The sequence below is a fragment of the Ambystoma mexicanum genome, chromosome 3p (genome assembly GCF_040938575.1).
Source record: "Ambystoma mexicanum isolate Mex_15411 chromosome 3p, UKY_AmexF1_1, whole genome shotgun sequence".
In the NCBI taxonomy this organism is placed as follows: Eukaryota; Metazoa; Chordata; class Amphibia; order Caudata; family Ambystomatidae; genus Ambystoma; species Ambystoma mexicanum.
The window spans coordinates 134,481,393-134,492,815 of NC_090925.1; the positions used below are offsets into that span (position 1 = coordinate 134,481,393).

General features: G+C 43.4%; 1 long non-coding RNA gene across 2 annotated transcripts; it reads left to right on the forward strand.

Annotated features, from left to right (window-relative positions):
• Positions 1 to 7,551: 7,551 nt before the first annotated feature.
• LOC138580164 (uncharacterized) lies at positions 7,552 to 8,884 on the forward strand. Of its 2 annotated transcripts, XR_011304191.1 has the most exons (4): positions 7,552 to 7,647; positions 7,746 to 7,839; positions 7,939 to 8,048; positions 8,522 to 8,884. It is a non-coding gene; the product is annotated as an uncharacterized lncRNA (long non-coding RNA). The 2 variants fall into 2 exon arrangements; XR_011304190.1 differs by having other exon boundaries at positions 7,552 to 7,839; positions 8,522 to 8,883.
• Positions 8,885 to 11,423: the final 2,539 nt, after the last annotated feature.

An 11,423-nucleotide genomic window follows, 5' to 3' on the forward strand; every position in this document is an offset into this window, starting at 1 on the left:
AGCTCACTCTACTCCCTCGCTTGCTAGTTGATCACTCCTATCTAGCTGAAGTGCCCAAAAATTTAGATACTGAGGAGATCTCACAATGAAATAGATGATATCAGTATTATCGAGTGTGCAGATAAGGCTATTGCTGAGAATAATTCTGACTCTAGACAATCAGAATCTAATAGTGTTATCCAACAGACCTGCGATGCTTCTCAGTTGGGTTCCCCCCCAGAACTCACTAATTTCATAGATGAATATACAGAGAAACAGAATTGGCTGAGAGAAAGGGGTCTTTTACCAGAATATACTAAGGAAAACTCAAGTGATCCAACTCTCCATCATACACTTAGGGAAGTGGACGAAAGGATTAGACTGACACAACCAACAGTCTCTGCCTTAAATATGGTGTCGAGTTCATTTGTTGCACTATACGATAATATCTGGCCAGAAGTAAAATCTCACTCCCAACTTCTTGCTGAAATATATGTTAGGTTGGAGGGTTTGGATAGATTTGAAGAACTGGTCAGACTTATTAAGGAGGAGAATTCCACTTCTTGTCGGGCGGAAATTCCTCTACCTCCTGCCTTGGTGAATCTACAAGGGGGCCAGGAAAGTCGACTGGGACAGTTAGTTGAAGCTAACTCAGGAAAGACTGTTTCCAACTTAGATTCATTGGAGAAGCATCAATCCAATGTATGTTCCCTTCCCAGTACAGACGCTATACAACCCAAAATAACCATAGGGGTGCCTGGGGATAGACCACCTATGGAAGACAAGAACTCTGGGGTTATACACTTAACTAAGGACGTCCCCCGTGATATAAGTAAGCCCGGAGTGGAGAAATGCCATATTAAACAAATTAAGAAAAAAAAAAAAAACTTAAAAAAATGAATTCAACAACAAATACATTTTTAAGCATATGGTTCTTTCGAAAGGCTATTATTCTAAGTAAATGCTCCTCAAAATAAAAAAGTAGAATATTTAAAGAAAGTGGATTTACCAACTGATACAGCACCAGGCAATCCCTTGGTTGGAAAAGACAGATAAAAATGGATTGCAGACAATTCCTAATAAAGGGAGGACTGAGGAGGGGAGAAATGTGCCTCCCCCAATGCTGTCATTAGCATTCAGACTCACAAAATCTATATATGGGGGCTAGGGAAGACCTTCATATTAGTGACCCTCCTACTGAACAGATAGACATCCCAAAAATTGATACAGTTGGTGATATAAAGGAGGTGATTAATTTGGAAGCTGAAGGCCAAACTGGGGAAAATGCCCAAAATCGAAATCTGCCTCAAAAGGAGGAATCTCCTACTGATCCAATTAATAATCTGCATGCGCCAAGTAAGAATACCCCTATTTTGGTAAATATTGCATCTGTGAAACAACTCCTGCAGGAAGTCTATACTCCGAAGGCCACTATTGGAGATGATACCCAAAAAATGTCAGGTTCCAACAATGAAAGTATGTATGTTAATGACTTAGCCCCAAATGGCCAGGTTAGATGCAAATCGAGGGTACATTTGAGGGACCCTCCCGTGACGTTAGATAAACTCCAAACAGGCTGTCCCGTCATGGGAGAACTATATGTTCCAAAAAGTTTGGTCCCTTCTCAGATGAGGCCCAGTAATTATGAATCCTTTGGGATGCAAGATAGAAAACCATTGGGACCATATAACACTCAAAAGGGGTCTATCCTAAGGGGTACAAGAGGCCCAGAAACACAAGAAGAGGGGGCTAATTTAGCACGTAGTGATACTACTGAAAACCCAGCACAATTCTTGGCAAATGATGACCCATCAGATATCTTGCAGCTAACTAGCCTCTGGGGAGATTGGCTTGAAGTCTACTCTGGGCCCGACTACCATGATTATTCCTGGCATGCCTTTAGGAATTTTGGAATTTAGGGCCTCCTCCAAAGATGTAGATGTTTTATTGGTTAAGATCTATTGGCATCGTGGGATAGCTCCCTTAGAGCCTTTCCTATAAAGTATTACGGAATTGATTTTAGACTGGAAAAACAAAAACACTCATGGGAAAGTGATTCTAGCGGGCGACCTTAACTCGGACTTCTCTATTAACTCTGAAGAGGTCTATGGGGACTTGGGAGAGGATATGGGGGGGATCTATCCCAAAACGGACAGAAAGCCTGCTGGGGCAGATTATGGAATTTGTCTATCGAATACATAGGCCTGATATGTTTGAATGGTACCTTTGATTCATCCCGCCCACTTCAGCCGACCTGCTTCCGGAGGGGAGTTTCCACCTCAACCCTGGATTACTTTTCTGTAGATTAATCTATTGTTCCCATGGCCAGTAATGTTAAAGTGACCTTCATCATCTGGAGTGACCATGGGTCTCTGAGTGTCCAGGTCATTTTTTAATAGGGGCAATTACCAATCTGAGTATGATAAGACATGGTACAGGGATCCGTTGGTCACCGGCCAATATTAAAGTCTTCAATGGACTGTTGACTCATCTCTTGGAAAACACCTCCTATTCATGGAAACAAGAGGTGTTCAGTGTTCCATACTATGATGACTTTTTGAAAGGCCTATATGATCAGGCTTTCGAATGCCCTAAGAAAGAGTTGTGGCAGTAGAAAGCATTTGCATCTGTATAACGAAGACCTGGCTAAAGAAAAACACAGGGTGATGAAGATGCTTCGAGAGATACGGAACCTAAACATTGACCAATTGGATAAAAACTCCAAGATTAGATGCGTTCGTCAGAAATATAAAAATTTCTGTATCTCTAAGAAAAATAGCATGTTACAAAAACAAGTAAGTAATTAACTCACAGGACCCAGTTTCAGCCATTGACCAAATTAATGGTTTACCGGAGGTACAAATGGGTTACATTTTTCACTAAGCTCTTCTCACAAGGTGCGGAGGGAGGCCAGGTCTTTGTTAAAAAAAAAAAGGTGTAAATAACACTAACTGGGCGCCGACCATAGAATATGAGGAGGTACTTAAGCTAATTTAGAAGGCCAAGAACTCCAGGGCTCCTGGCCCAAATCAACTGACAAATAATAACGAAAGAGAGACCAGAAATGTGGGCCCACATACTTACTATGGTATTTAGGAATATTGTGGAAACTGGTACCATACCCAATAGTTGGCAGACTGATCACATTGTCCCTATTTTTAAGAGAGGGGATCGAAAGATACCAAATAATTACAGGTCTATTGCTCTAATTGACGCCAATTTTAAACATTTTGCTCCACTTCTATTAACTCATGTCAACGAATGGATAGTGTGGAAAGAAATATTAAATACATGTCAAACTGGGTTTAGGGCGAAACATTCCACAAATCTGAATGGTTTTATTCTAAACGCCCTGCAAGACACAGCATGGAGAAAATATGGGGGTTCCCTGTATGTTGCCTCCATTGACTTGTCAACTGCGTTTGACTCAGTGATCAGGTCGCGACTTTGGGCCAAACTTGCCAATTGTGGTATGCCAGAAGCTTTCTAAAATCTTATAATAGCTATGTATGAGAACTCTGGGATACATGTGCGTCTGGATATGGAGCGAACCTATCCATAAGAATTAGAACTTGGATAGGAGTAAGACAGGGTTGCTCTTTAGCACCCTGTCTTTTTAACCGCTATATGGCAGACACCGGGGAATTTCTCTCTGAGGCCGGGTTGGTGAGTGCCAAGGTGGGGGAAATTAGGCTATCGTCGTTGGCATATGCTGACGATTTCCTCCTGTTTGACCAAACCAGAGTGGGATTAAAATGGTTCATTAACAAGTTTCAACACTATGCAGACCTTAATGGCCTAAAAATCAATCCAAGTAAAACCCAAATTCTGGTTGTGTCAAAGGGAAATAAGGGTAAAAAAAATGGAATGGAATATTGAAGGAGAAAAGATTCTAAGAGCTGAAAAAAGGATATACTCCTTTCCCTTCTTGGCACACCCATCGGTCTCTGAACTCAGAATGTTCCTTAAACACAAGGCTATCCCATTGAGAACCCAGCATTTTATGGACATCCATTCTTATTGGGATATCATCGATGGAACAACCTGGCGAAAAGTCCTGAAGCTGCCCAATAACATTCCCGTGGCAGCAATTAGGTTTGAATTAGGTCTGGTCTCCCTCAGAGCTGAATCTCTGGCGCGATATATGGCCTTATTCCGTTCCCTTCTTTGTCCAGAAAGGGACTCCCTTTTCAATGATCTGGGGAGAATCCTCTTATCCCAAGGTGGGCCAGTAGACAATACTTACCTCACTAAGTTTAGAGACTTATGCGATAAGACATTGTATGACCTCTCTTCGGATAGACAAACATTAATTGATAACCAAGATAAAGTTAAGAAACTGCTTTATGCACTTGACTGGATTAATACGACCAAAAGGCAACATAGCTATTCCTCCCTTAGTAATATTAATCATGAACACAGGAAAAGAGGAACCCTATCATTTATTATGAATCAGTTCCCGAATAGATATTATCGATCTATCTTATTGAAACTTGATTGATATTTTATTTCTATCGCGCTCGTACACAAGTGTTTCAGAGCACGACAAGGCAAGGGAGGGGAGGGGAACAGGGGAGAACAAAACAGCGATCTTACTAGGCCCAGTGACATTGAGAACGCGCAAGTGCATGGAAGGGGGAGAGGTGGAAAGTGCGAAGCAGAGGAGAAACAGATAAATAACAATAAATAAATAATAAAGGCAACAAATAGTGGTAATGCAGCCAGCAATTTGCAAGTGCTAGGTTTAAGGCAGCAGATGGGGTAGGTCTGATAAGTGCAGGAAGAAAAAGGGGGGGCTGTATGGGTACAGATACAGACCCCAGTGCAAGGGGTGGCCCGGAGGCAGTGCGGGAGGGTGGCAGGATGAGCAGGTACCTGGGCCCAAAGGACAGAGGGTGGCCAGGTGCACCGTGCCAAGAGAGAACAGATCAGCAAGGGAGAGGGGGAGCGAAGGCAGAAGAAAAGAGGAAGGTCTTGAGGAGCTTCCGTAACCGGAAAAAGTTTTAGAGTGGCAGGGAAGCTGTTCCAGAGGGAGGCCCCAGCCGAAGACAGATCTACCCCCAGCTCGTTTCTTAGAAAAACGACTGACCCTGAGGGAGTTGGAGGTAGACGAGCAAAGAGCTCGAGAGGGGAGGTTTTTGCGGAGGGATAGCTGAAGGTATTTTGGACCCAGGCCCCAGAAAGCCTTGTGGACAATGCAGAGGGTTTTGAATTTAATCCTTCCATCCACTGGGAGCCAGTGGAGAGATTTCAGAGCTGGAGAGATACGATCCCAGGGCTTGAGGCCAAGGACAAGTCTTGCAGACCTGTTCTGGATTAGTTGCAGAGGGCAGAGAGTAGAGGCAGGTAGATTTAGAAAGAGGCTGTTACAATAGTCCAAGCTAGAGAGAACCAGAGCTTGGGATACCATGAGCTTTTGGGGGAGGAGAGGAAAGGCAGAGTACCACTGAGGAGGTGCAGTCGGAAATTTGACTTTTTAGAGACCTCAGAGATGTGAGCAGAGAAGGAAAGGGTGGAGTCAAAGATGACCCCAAGGTTCTTAGCCTCGCAGGTGGGGGGTAGGAGGAGGGCCAAGGGAGGCCGGCCAGAGAGGGAGGGGAAAGGATGATGAAGGTGTGCCGATGAGGAGGATCTCCGTCTTGCTGGCATTCAGACAAAGATCATTGGCGGCACACCAATCTTGAATGGCACTTAGGCAATCAGAGATGAGAGAGGGAGAGGAAGTGTCAGAGGGCAGCCTGAAAATGAGTTGAGCGTCATCAGCGTAGCACTGAAAATTTGAGCAGAAAATGGCAATGCAGTGGGCAACAGTTGCCAGGTATTGGTTGAAAAGCCAGGGCGAGAGGTTAGACCCCTGGGGAACACCACAGGTAGAGAGGAAGATAGATGAAGGACCCAAGTTGGACCTGGGAGGGTCGATCTGAGAGGAAAGAGGTCAGCCAGGCCAGAGCCTGATCAGTGATACCCAGGTTTTCACGGAGACAGTTGAGCAGGATAGTATGGTTGACCGTGTCGAAGGCAGAAGAGGGATCGAGGAGGATGAGGACAGAGGGAATGTTAGAGTCAAGTTTGGAGAGCAGATCTTCACAGATGTTCAGGAGAGCAGGTTCCGTGCTTCTGGCAGCTCTGAAGCCAGACTGGTGGTCATGGAGACAGCCAACAGAATTGGAATGAAGGTTAAGCTGAGAGATGGCCAACTTTTCCAGGAGTTTGCCAAGAAAGGGAGTAATGGAAATTGGGCGATAGTTAGCTGGACAAGAAGGATCAGCAGTGGGTTTCTGGAGAAGAGGATGCACAAAGGAGTGCTTCAGAGGGGAGGGGAAGGATCCAGAGGCAAAGGAGGGGTTGCAAAAATCAGCAAGAGCCGGAGCAAGGGTGTCAATGATGGAACATCCTTCCAACGAAAGAGGTTCTGGGGGGGGGAAGGAACTTGATTACAGATATTAATACCCAATGTAGATTCTGTAACAAGATCAGGGTTTTGGAAACAGCTCGTTATCTCCTTCTAGACTGCGCTCATTTGACTAAAACTAGATTGAGGAAATTATCCTTAGGGAATCTGGGGGATGATGATTATATTTGGTCAAGATGCATATCAATTTGTAATATAGCAGAAGGTCTTGCAGTAGCTGCCTTTATCAACTCACTGGATCTCTACTCATTCCCGGATCACTAAAGACCCGTTTTAATATATATTTCTGTATGTTATGTGCTCGTTTTTGCTGCACTAGGAGGTCTGAAGTTGACATGGGCAATATGTGAGAAGACTCAGTCCACGCTGTGGCACCTACCACCAGTGGTAGGACAATTTAAGTGTGGCAAATGTACTATGTGCGAGTTTACAAAAAATCTAAAAACCATTGATTTGAAAGTTAGAATGTGGAAGTTAAACACATTCAGCAATTGTGCCACCAAGTGGGTGATCTATTGTATCAAATGCCCTTGTGGGCGTTTTTACATTGGCAAGACTAAAAGACCAGTAGGGACCAGAATTGGCAAACACCACTTTTGTATTAAAAATGGTACTGCAGACAAACCGCTTGTAGAACATTACAAGAAAGCAAAACACTCACATGATGATATTTTTTGGTGCGTGTTACAAAAGATTGACAATCACCCACACGGTGGGGACCGCGATTTGAAACTCCGCAGACTGGAACAAAAGTGGATATATAATCTTGACTCAGTGAAACATGGTTTAAATTTATATATCGAGTGGGGTCTATTCATACGTAAATGACCACACAGCATCAGTGAGGACAGCTAATGAGGCATATGCCACACTGCCCAGATATGCATTGACCACACATATATTTATACACTACTTCTCAGTTTGTCGAGATTGCATCCGCTTTCGTGTGTATCCAATGCTCCAGCACCAAAAAGTACACGCGCACCTCTTGATACACATTTGAACACTCAATATCAGCCTAATAAGCTGCGATGTATAGCCTCTCTGAGCGCCTTAAGATTGCCGGCTCGAAAGGATGAAGTAAGCGTCCTGTGCTGAGCTAGCCTCTCGAGAGTGAAATCATGTGACCACATCACAATATACTGCGAAGGCGTTTTCGTTACGCACAGCCACCAGAAAATAACGCTGGCACTCGGTCCTCCTGTGCGCGGCGGGTTCCTTTGGCTTCAACACATCTCGCAGTGCTGAATAAACAAGTAAGCCATTTGATACATGCGAACATTTTATGTGCTCATGCGGAACGATAACAATTTCGTCCGCGCTCCGTTCTGTGTCTTGTTTTGCCTCTAATTAGGTATTGATGTACGTCAGCCACCCACCACGACACACACGGAGTATTGGTTTTCCCGAATTAGCCATCTAGAGAAGAGCAACAGTGGCTTCAATAGGTAGGCAATATTAGATATAATATCACCCTTTTTTCTGCCAAACAAGCACTCAGCAATTGAAATCCCACCAGACTAATCGAACCCGTTGGTTTTTTTCAGCTTCAGTTACAGTCAAACACTGAATATTTGAAAATGGCGGTTTTTCTCAAGAAATACCGCGATACTCATTGACTCATGAATTAATACATGACTCACAAGAAGCCATAAAGGTATGTTTGAGTCCCTAGATCATTTTTTTGCTAAATAAAAAACATAGGCGTTAATTCCAAACTAGTGTCCTACGTTCTCGTGCAGATCCCTGTGTGTGCCCACCCTTCCCTCCCTTCCTTATGTTTGTGTTTCCCCGGTTGCTCTCCTTGTTGTTTTCCCATATGTTTGGCACTTGAAACTAATCAAGATAGCATGTGCATTATAAGCATGAAATATAGGACGCCCATTGAAGAAGGTAAAAATATAAGAGACTATGAAATGTATGGCATAGAGTTGAATGACCTTCAAATAAGCAACTGGTAGCACTGTATAAGTCAGATATTACAGTAACATATAATAAAGTGTTTGATGCGCACCGAAATAGTTTGAGAGGTTGAAAATATGGCCTCATCCACTGCTTGACAAAAAAGTATTTAGATTAACTATAGGTTCTGGCTCTTGTATATTAATATGTATGTCTCTGTTTTGATAGATATTGAGAGACAACTCTGCAATAGTACTTGTGATATTCTGCATCCCCCAAGACGAGGGTTTGACGTATCCTGAGGAAAGCCTTACACATATGACTAATCAGTACAAGAACAAGCAACAGTCGTGGCAATTAAATACTAAGGCTGGAAACAGATCTACTCCTGTCGACACAATCTAGATGGGGACTTTGTATAAAAGCAAACATGAATGGGCCATTCTAAAGTCCCCCACGTGTTACTAACATCACTTAATATATAATATACTCCATGAATGAACGCAAGGACAAAAATTGTTGAATAATTGTCTTTTTAATAATTCTGTTTGATGTTGTATTGTTTTGCAAATGTGACCTTATGGTCTGTTATATTATTTACTACATAATAATAAATATATGATATATATTTTTTGTAAAACCTGAGCCTTCCAACTTTTTATATTTGGTAAAAAAAAGATGGCCCCACAAGTGTATGTGGATTGAGACCTAGTTCTGTCACCTCCGCTGTAGACATCGAAAGGTAGCTTGTTGGGATCCCTTTATTTTCCCTAATTATTTTAGAGTGGAGTGTGTGCCCAGAATGATTAATTCTGTTTTATCATCATTCAGGCATAGACCGTGAGTTTCCATCCATGCCTCGATGATGAGATACAACCTATTTACCAAGGCCAAATCCTTGTTGTAATCCCGGGAAAGTGGGAGGATGTCACGACTCGCTCCCTTCGCTCCCGTTCCCGCCACTTGGGGGCATGTTTTGGGGTTTCTTCCCTACTGGACATTTCCTCCGAACCTTATGCTACAGTGTCCTGATGAATTGGGAGCGCTAAAACCTTATTTCCCAAATTACTTCCCTTCCGGATCCATTCCAGGTTTTTGGCAGCCAGCATGCTACTGCTGCTTTAATCAAATGACTATGCTTCCCAGAATGCCTGGCTCATTGCCTCACCTCCTCCCTTGCAGGACAAGGCTGGGTGGAGGATAGGCAACACCTGTGGCTGCAGGTGCAGCAGGCGACACGCCTGAGGAGTGTGCTCGTTAAGCAGCTTTAAAAGCCTCAGTCTGCTTCAGTCCAGCGCTGGTCATTGTTGCAGCGTTCCTGTCTTGACTGGTCCCTTGTTCCTGGTTCCTAGTTTTTGTGCCCAGTTTCTAGTTAGTGTTTCTTGTTCCTTGTCCTGGAATTCGTATTTGTATGCCTAATTGATTTCTGCCTTTTGGAAATCCCTTTCTCCCTTTCTCTGTCTGCAGGCAGCCTTTCTCTGAGCTTTCCTTTTGCTGTAGCCCAATTGCCTGTGTTCACTGTTTCCTAGAAATTGTCCTTTGCTACTGAAAGACTTGTTGCATTAATCTTTCCTTTACAGGTTTAGTTTCCTGCCTTTTCACCTTGGATGGGTGGGACAGTTTCCCTTTTGATATCGTTTTCACTGCTCCTGATCCTTGCCTTCTATTGGGATCCATGCCATGTTTTCCTTTACACTTTTACATTTATTTCCTATTTTATTATTAGGTGTGGGAAGCTGTTGTAACTAGCTCCTGTGTGATTATCTTTTGTTTTCCACACTGTACTATTCCTTCTTGCCTCTTGACTTGGGCTTAGGTATTTAGTCATCCTCACTCTTTGCCTTTACTGCCTTCTGGGTTCTTGTTTGATTTACAGGGTTGTGGGTTAGTACTGACTTTTGAGTGGTCTTTCCGGTCCTCGTGAATACGGACATCCAAGTGGTCTTTCCGGTCTTCGTGAGTACTGGCATTCATGTGGTCATTCCGGTCCTTGTGAGTACTGTTTCCAAATTCTTTATTCAGTACCGTCTAGAGTGTCAGCTTACAGATTCTGTCCCTGCTTGCCCTCTACGTGGGCTTAGCGCTGTCAGTATCTGTAATAGCATAGTGGGTAAGGAGTTTGCCGACTTTCCTTTCAGTCATAAGGAGGTTCTAAGTGCTTACCCTACATTCCTTTTCATATAGTGGTATACACGAGTCTTGGGTATTGAATGCACGTTGTTATATTCAAGGTTGTTTACTGTGTATTTTGTGCACATTTCCCCTGCCATATCCATCGCCTTCTTCCTTTCCTGACAGAATGACCAGCCGTTGTTCCCGTTTGAACATGGCCAGATTACGAAGGAAAGGCAGCAAGGCCTCTAACAAGTTTATACAGAAAGCTTCCTTTACAATTACCCGTGAAAATCGAATCTTTGCTCCTGACTTAAATGAACTCCTTGACACGAATGGGTATTTACGTGCAAAGTATTTTTCCCACTGGGTGGCCCATCGTACATTGCCTGATCCTAGCTCTGTCTTTAATTCTGATCCAGAGTCTATGTCCGCACAAGCCTTAGCAGTGGAAAACAACACACTGCTAGAATTTATACACACAAGTACCTCTGTTATTGAACCCCATGACTCCGGTTGTGCTTTACCTCAGATTGAACAGTTTCATGATTCAAACATGAAGAATGGAGGGGTTTCTTGCATATCTTCTGTTTTCTGCCCTCAGTCTACAGCTTACTCCTCTGCACAGATTCTTACTGTGGTCACTAATGCCAAGGGGTCTGATGCCAATAGTCTGCTTAAAAGAAACACAGACCACGTCGGTAAGAGAGAGTATAGATCACAAGACCTGCAAGCAGTAGATGACAATATACAATCAATGCACTTCCAGATGGCTAGGGCAGGATCCAGCCCTGATGCCACCATGCCTTCCCCTGTGCCTACTGATAGGGATGTACAGTTAATGCGGGACATGCTAAAAGCAGAATTTGAGGAGTTAAAACAAGAATACATTTCCTTAAAAGAGGAGAATAAGATGTTAGTCTTTTCTGAATACACCTCCAACTTTATCCGTTGATGAAGTGAATACTGTTCAGTCCCTGAGTGCGGAGACTTTTGTAAATCATGATACTTGTCAATT